General features: G+C 43.9%; 1 pseudogene; it reads left to right on the top strand.

Annotated features, from left to right (window-relative positions):
* The first annotated feature begins 8,109 nt into the window (after positions 1-8,109).
* LOC138990617 (small nucleolar RNA SNORA70) lies at positions 8,110-8,254 on the top strand (annotated as a pseudogene).
* The last annotated feature ends 231 nt before the right edge of the window (positions 8,255-8,485 follow it).

Below are 8,485 nucleotides of genomic sequence, written 5' to 3'. Positions count from 1 at the left end.
GGACTATTTTTAGTCTTTACTGAATTTGTTACAATATTGCTTCTGTTTTATGTTTTTGTGTTTTTTTTTTTGGTCCTGAGGCATGTGGGATCCTGGCTCCCCCACCAGGGATGAAACTCGCACCACCTGCATTGAAAGGTGAAGTCTTCACCACTGGACTGCCACGGAAGTCCCCAAGTAAACTTCCTTAGTTCTAATAGAAAGTCTATTTGGGGAACACTTTTTCAGTTTAGGAGAAACCTAGGTCAGAGTACCTGAACTGGAAACTTGACCCATAGATTCAAGGTAGCTCTAAACATTCATGAATATTTCAGATTTTCACAGCTTTAGGGCATGACAGATTTTTGAAACGTTTGTTGAAAGTCTTGCAAAAAACATATTACTCATTTCTGTGCCTTTCAACACAAAAATCCAGAACTAAACTTGTCTTTTCTTGATGATTCACAACTGCCATAACAAACAGCACTTTCTGTATCCTGCTGTGTTTTTCTCTTTTCTCTGGCTTATGGTTATGACTTTATAGGTAGCTAGCCTCCTGCAGCTCTCTTCCCTTAACAAAGTGCTGATTTTAATCTGCAGAGGCTGGTAAATTAGATAACCAAGGGTGGAACAACCCTATGCAATATATGTCAGTAGGCTCAGGGTGAACTGAGGACCCAGCTGTTAAACCATGACTTTCAGCATTCGTACTTTATCACAGTTGTTTCAACAACCCAGAGTGATTCCATCTTTACTTATTTTCCCCTCTTTCCTGCCTCTCTTTTTTTACTTCATTTTATCTTTCCTCCCTTCCTTCTTCCCTGCCTCTATCCTTCCTTCCCCTGCTTTCCTCCTTTCCTCTCTCTCAATCTCTATCTTTTTGTAAACTGACTTTGGGCTGCTCACTGTATCTTCTGGTTTCCAAATAGCTGAGATTTCAGGTGGAAGACTGACCTTCAGATGAGTACAACTCAGTTACATTTTTACCCTTTCATTCATGTAACATGTCTTCATTTCTAATAAATGCACTTAAGTTTAAGGTTAAGATGCTCACTGAAATGTATTGCCATGATTTAAAATGTATAGCATGAAAACTGGGGGAAGAATCTAAAGCTCCCATTTGATATGTGGGCTCCATTTGTATATTTTGTTACTTGCAAAATTTCAATTGAAATTTTAAATCATTTTGCATAATGAAGGCTTAGAGTACATGGTCTAAAAATAGCCTTTACTGTAGCGGTATAAATCGTCTTAATTAAAAAAGATTTTGAATTTAATTGGGAAAGAGAAAGGAGAGTTATTACAATATTAGATTAAAATGATAGTGTTAACTACCAATCTCTATTGCTGTTTACATTCTGTATTGACAAACTTAACTTGCTAAGGGCTAAAAATTGATTTGTCCAGCCTCATTTCCACTACAGTTTAAGTCATTATGTGAAACAGCGGCAACTTTTGCAGGGGAGGAAAAAAATGTATCTATCCTTACAATTAACTAGGAAATTGGCATTTTGGCATTTCCGACTATTGGGCTCTTATTGTACAGAACATAATTCTTAAAGATGTGATATTCTGAAATGGCAGCTCCCAACTATGTAGTTAACCTTCTCTATGCTCTGGTAGTAAAGTTAGATGCACACCTTGCTCTATGGAACATAAGTGTAATTGTAGATTTTTCATTTTTTAGCTAATCAGTTAATATATATCTGCAAAACAAGGTACTATGGCATATGAAGTTATAAGAAAGATACATTCCCTGTAAGTGAGGACCTTCCGTTTTGCTGGAAAGACAAGACGAATGAATAAAACAAATGAGGAAGGCATATTTTGCGCTTAAAGCCAGTACATAGAGAGTTGTTTCAGGAGCGAAATGGCCTGCACAGACTTTAAGTGAATAAAAAGATGAAAAAGAGATCCATGTGGGCTGGAATTGGGGAGTAGTTTTCCTGGAGGAAATAGAGCTCCATTTTAACCTTGAGTGTTTTCTAGAAAAATGTGGAACAATAAGGCAGAGATGTTTCACCAGAGTTCTGCTCAAGGTGGAGGTTTCCTGGGATGCATGAAGTCAGAGAAGGGTTAGTAGAAAAAGAGACCTTTTAAGGTGCTGAAGATAATGGCCATGCAGCACCATCCCTGTGACTTGAGAAGCTAGTGTTCAGAGTGAGATATGTGACTTGAGAAGCTGATATTTAAAGTATAGATACTTGGAGCCAGTGGGAGGGAAAAGGGCTAGATGGATATTGATAGCCCTTCTGATGGGCAGCTAGAGACTTTTCAGGGAAGCAGATGTATTTTTGAACTGTGGCATTGGAGAAGACTCTTGAGAGTCCCTTCGATTACAAGGAGATCAAACCAGTCAACCCTAAAGGAAATCAAACTGAATATTCATTGGAAGGACTGATGCTGAAGCTGAAGCTCCAATATTTTGCCACTTGATGCGAAGAGTTGACTCACTGGGAAAGCCCCTGATGCTGGGAAAGATTCAAGGCAGGAGGAGAAGGGGATGACAGGGGATGAAATGGTTGGATGGCATCACCGACACAATGGACATGGGTTTGAGCAAACTCAGGGAGACAGTGAAGGGCCAGGAAGCCTGGCGTACTGCAGTCCATGGGGTCACAAAGAGTCTGACATGACTGAGCCACTCAACAATAAGATGTTCTTTGGTTGGGATCCCTAGAAGCTGAGCTGAGACAAGGATTATGGGACAGGTGACTTGTTGAGGGAGAAAGAACAATGGGAGAAAGGAAGGATAGGGCAAGAGAAGTTATCGATACAGGCTTTTCATGAAGACCAAACCTCAGCTGACCCCAGGGGAGTTCCAGAAAGTAAACGGCCCACGAGGGTTGTTCTGCCTGAAGAATCTTCTGGATCCTGTGTCATTAGCCAGCTGTGGGTTGCCCCAGGGTCAGAAGGGAGCGGGCGCAACCTCTCAGGTATTTCCGGGCAGGTGGCTTCTGGCTGGTGCAGGCCATTCTCTGCCAAAGGGGGCAGGTGTGAGTCACTGGCAGCCAGCAGTGCCACAGCTGGGGAAGGGCACACCCACCCAGGGAAGAGAGGCACCAAGGGATCTGCCACATGGATCTTGTTGTTGTTCAGTCACTCAGTGTCGTCCGACTCTGCAACCCCATGGACTGCAGCACACCTGAGTCCCCTGTCCTTCACTATCTCCCAGAGTTTGCTCTGAGAAACTCATGTCCACTGAGTCGATGATGCCATCTTACTCAAATAAAATGCTATCAAGCTCCCTCCTCCCAGTTGGTCACATAATGTCACAAAGCAACTCTCTGATGCATTCTTAATTAGGACATAAAAACCGTCTAACAGTCCCTCCCATATTCCCCAGTGATCTACAGTTGTTACCCTCCCTTTGAACCTCATTTTGCCAGATTCACAGCCTGATCTAAATATTAGGTACAATAGCAAAAATGTTTATATCTGTTTAAACCAGCTTCCAGAGGGAAGATAGGGGCTGCCTCTGGGGGATGAATTCTCTCAACCATCCCATAAGTGATAGTCCTGGATACTGGACAAAAATCACTGTTTTCTTGCCTGTACAGACTGATGGACATGTAGAGGACCATCTGCATGTAGGTAGACAGATTTGCCTTGTTCTCAGTGATACCATGTGCAAGAGCAAACACACTTTAGTATCATCCAGGCCCACGACAAGAAAGAACCACTCACGTAGATTTTTAATATTTGGAGAAGTCAGAGGAAGCAAATTTCTAGCCAAGTTGTTTTGACTCTGGCTGCGTGTTAGAAACCCGAGAAACTTAAATAGAACAAAATAAAAGAATATCTAGGTGGATTAAACAGAATTTCAGCATAAAGAGAAGTGATTGGTATATTTTAAAACTCTTGGGAGGCTCTTATGTACAGCCAGGAACTAGTCTTTATCAGAGAGTTATTACTACTCAACAGTCCACTTCAAGCTCAATGGACTAAAACAAGACTTTTGTTACTAGACCTTCTGCGTCTGAGGATCAGCTGGATGGTATTTCTGATATAGGCTGAGCTTACTCATGCATCTGGGGGCCAGCTGTGTCTTGAGGTGGTTCTGATAATCTTGGCCAGGTTCTCACATGGCTGAGGGTCTGCTGGCTGCTGACTGATCTAAGGGAGCCAAGGCTGGACAATTGAGCTCTGCTCCATGGGGTCTCTCCCCCTCTGGTATGTTCAGATCGTGGCTTGCCAGAGATCCAAGAAACAGAGCAGAAATACACAAATCCCTCAAGTTCTAGGCTCAGAACTAACAGGGCTTCACGCTAACACATTCTGTTGGCCAACACAAGTCACAGAGCTGGCCTGGAGTCAGAGCAGGGAGAGACCTGAAGGTTCGAGGGCCATGTATGCTTCCTTGTAAGGAAGCCAATAATGGAGGCCAAGAGTGCCCTGGATCTGTTAATTAGATGGAACCCATAACTTTATGGGAGGACAACTGATTTGTCAAAGTGGTTAATTTAAGAGTTTGATATTTAATCACAGATCTGTCCATTTCCCCCCCACCCCCCCACCCCCACCTCATTCTACACCTCTTCATTATAGTATTTGAAGTTTGGCCTATAGCTATGGTATACATATATTTACATAAAATATGTACCTATCTCTACTTTTAAATGTCTAATTCACTTCTATTATATTTGTGCTCTGGACTCGAATTGCAGACAGTAGATCCACAAATAGATGGACAAGTGAAAGCACATACTTGAAATCTATTTTCTAAAGTATTAGCTGTGGAGTATTAATTATGAAGTATGAACATCTGGGGTATGTTCTAAGAAAGTGGACATTTGATCTCTTATGTTTTGACAATCCATTCTAATTACTGTAGTTTTGCAGGTTTTCTTACCCGAAGAGGGCTTCCCTGGTGACTTAGAGGTTAAAACGTCTGCCTGCAATGTGGGAGACCTGTGTTCGATCCCTGGGTCAGGAAGATCCTCTGGAGAAGGAAATGGCAACCCACTCCAGTATTCTTGCCTGGAGAATCCCATGGGCGGAGGAGCCTGGTGGGCTACAGTCCACGGGGTTGCAGAGAGTCGGACACGACTGAGCGACTTCACTTTCCCTTTTCACTTACCTGAAGAGGTGTTGCTCTGAAGAGGATGGAAAGATAATGGAAGGGTAATCTCCTGTATACCTTCAAGCAGGATAGAAACACAGTGAAGTGGATTATATACCTGCAGAACACCTGTCATTCACTCCCCAGCCAGTTTTCAAAGTGCATATTAAAGAAATTGTTTTCTCCTTGGGTTTTTCTATGACTGGTGCCTTCACCATCTGGCCCAACATTTTGCACTTAGTTTCACTTTCTCTGATCTAGAATCTGGCTGGACTAGAATCATCCTTGGCCCATTAATCACACTCATGTTGTTCTTGTCTCTTCCTTCACCTCCTTGGCATGCCATCTGCTTTCTCTTCTCCCTATTTTTTGAATCCTACCATATTCTCAAGAAACTACTCTAAACTGTCCTTGGGGGGTCTCCTAAAACTGTTTTGGCTGCATCAATCCTTCTATTCTTTGAACAGCCATAAAACTTATTATCTGAACCCACTGACACCATTCTGTCTTGAACAGCTGTCTAGCTTTTTAAAGTATCTAAGCTGGCCCATCTGATTGACTGTGAATTTGGTGTGTCAAGGCAGGTTGACCATTTTGGCTGCTCAGCTATTGCTGGACACAGTCATAGGTGTGTCAACTCCACAAGACCAGGGGTTCCATCTGCTTTGCTCACTCCTGTATCCACTCACTGAGCACATAGAAGATGCTCAGCCACATCTACTGAATGAATGAGAAAGAATGGGCAGTCAATAAATATTTAATAAATTGGTTTTCCAGCAATAAGAAACAACAAAAAATTAACATTTTTAGTGTGTCAGGAATCCAATGTCTGTCCACTTATCTATTACAAATGATCCCCTATTGTGGGAAGGCACTGGGGAGTTGAGCATAAACAAAACCTAACTCTGCCATCAACGATCTCACAGCCTTATGTGGGGAGGGTGCCATTATGTGTTGCCTTTTGTATATCAGGTGCTGATGCTGCATGATGTTGGAGTAACTGGCTTCTGCTATCAGCAACCACAGTAATGTTAAAGGACCCAAACCCTAAGACTTAAACTGTACGGCTATTGACCTCCAAACAGCTAAGGACCTTAACTAAGGCATTTATCTGTTCTGAGACTCAGGATTCTCACCTGTGAAGTGAGTAGAACATCTGGAAGGGACCCTCTAGTTCTCACTTTCTTTGACTGGTTGTCTTAAGAAAGGCTTAACATCCCTCTGATGAAATGATATGACCTCGAATCTATGGGAACAAATCCCAAGCTGAAATGTGTGTCATCATTCTTCTAAGTGTCTGGCATGTCTTTCGGTGGCAGTACAACCTTCCTTCATGCCAGTGTGGGTGAGAATATTAAGGTTCTCAAGGCAACTCTCTAAGACATTTATCCAGAATACTATTCAGCATCTCACAAACTACCATTGGGTGAACTGGTTAACACAAAATAAAATGACAAGAACAGAAGTTATTTCTTCCTGACTAGCCTAATCTTAAGGGTGTTTTTGTTGGATCTTGTTGCTCATCCACCTACCCAAATGTTCCCTTTGAATCTGCCCAGGAACAGAACGTAATTTGTGGAAACTGGTCACTCTTAGCAGTTGCCTCAAACTCAACAACTCAGTAGAAGAGAGTTTATTTTGGCTCATTCTGGACCTTAATGAAGAATCCTCAGCATTGCCCCAGGCTGGGCCAGCCAGGATCCTAGCCCCTGTGTGACTCAGGAGTGGTAGGCACACTGCCTCCAGACTCATTGTGGCTGCCATCATCGCTGGGTTTCACCTGCCCCATTTGGGGGAGGCTGGTCAAATTTACAAACTTACCAAACTGAGCAAGCTTATAAAATCAGCCCCAAAGACAGCACATATTGCACCTCACATGGGTGCATTAACCTGTCGAAGATGTCAGCAAGGATGGATTCTTTTATGAAACTAACACAATATTGTAAATCAATTGTACTTCAGGTTTTTAAAAGAAGGATGGTTTCTTTCAGTGCTCTTCTTTCTGAGCCTTTCAGCATTGAAAAATACTCTGTTGCTGGCACTGCACTTACCTGCCCTCCCACATGATGAAGCAAATGTCTCCATGCCAGGTGGGCCACGCTGCAGTCCCCCAAAGTCAGCTGATGGAGAGGCTTATTGAGCCAGAGGGAGAACAACCTCCAGAAGCCACAGTGGGAAGCACTCTTTGTCTCAGCCCATTTGGGCACCTATGGGTCTAAGTTGGCTAAAACCTATATGGGTTTTGAGGTTGAAGTCTCTCAGTGACACAGAGGGTTGGTGCTTACCATAGAGGCAACTATTGCAATTTTGTGACTGGAAATGGGAAGGTCAGATCCATCTCTGAGTGAGTTTGTCACTGTGAGTGCAAAATATGGCCTGCAAAAGGAAGGCTCCTTCTCTTGGAAAGACTCTCTGTCCAAAGGAAGGAGCCGTGTACCCACTGGACATTGTCTTCTTGATGACATCGAGGACAGAGACAGTGACCAGCATCTGTGTATCAGCCTGGTGGCTTTCCCGTTAGAGTGAAAGGCAAAGCATTAGCCTTAGTGTGTAAAAGGCCCCAAAGACTGACCCATTCTGTCCCTTAACTGTATCCTAACCCACTGCCTACTTCACTTGTTTTGGCCATCCAGCCCCCTGACTACCCCAAAACAAAATATTGAAAATGACAACAATCATTCAGCCTTCTCACAGCCCTGCAGTTTGCTCTGGGGTCCTTGGAGAAGGTTCAGCGCTGCTGTTCCCAGTGTCAGGTGAGGGGCTCGGCCCTGGGTCTGGAGCATCTGCTTCTGCTCCTCGCCTGGGCTGTGCTGTCCACTAGACGCTCAGCTTCCGGTGGCTGGGCTTCCTCACACCATGGTGGCTGGAACTGTTTCCAGCATCCAAGAAAGAGAGCTCAGCAGAAGCTGTTCTGCCTTTTATGCCCAAGCCTGGAAGTCACCTAGCATCACTTCTATCAGACAAGCCATAAGCTACAAGTCAGGGCAATCACAAAAGCTCATTCGGGTTCAAGGGAAGGAGACACAGACTCTTAACAGAGGACAGAAATGTCAAGGCTCTGGAAGGTCTTGCAGGAAGGGACTATCATGGTGGCCATCTTTGGAATATCAAACCTGGGCTGTGGGGATGCTGTGTGCAATGGCTGCAAACAGCAGCCTCCTTGGTGGTATATTTTGCCTCTGCAGGTTGCGCTAAGGAACCCTGGAGATGGTTCTTTCCAGTGGACATTCATGACTGGCCTGCAACTGGCATGCTGTCTCCATTCTAGACTGGAGACAGGTTTGTGCAGTGCCTTTGGAAAGCCCCAGGGTACACAGTGGTTGGTTAGTAACATCCATCTGCACGAAGCTGCAGAACAAGGAGCACATGATTGAGTCCCTCTGCAGGGTCAACTTCAAGTTACCTGGCCACCAGAAGATCCACATCTCAAAGAAGTGGGGGATT

Source organism: Bos mutus, chromosome 13, assembly GCF_027580195.1.
Source record: "Bos mutus isolate GX-2022 chromosome 13, NWIPB_WYAK_1.1, whole genome shotgun sequence".
NCBI lineage: Eukaryota > Metazoa > Chordata > Mammalia > Artiodactyla > Bovidae > Bos > Bos mutus.
Note: the sequence above shows the minus strand (reverse complement) of the source record. Positions and strands in the feature narration are given on the sequence as shown.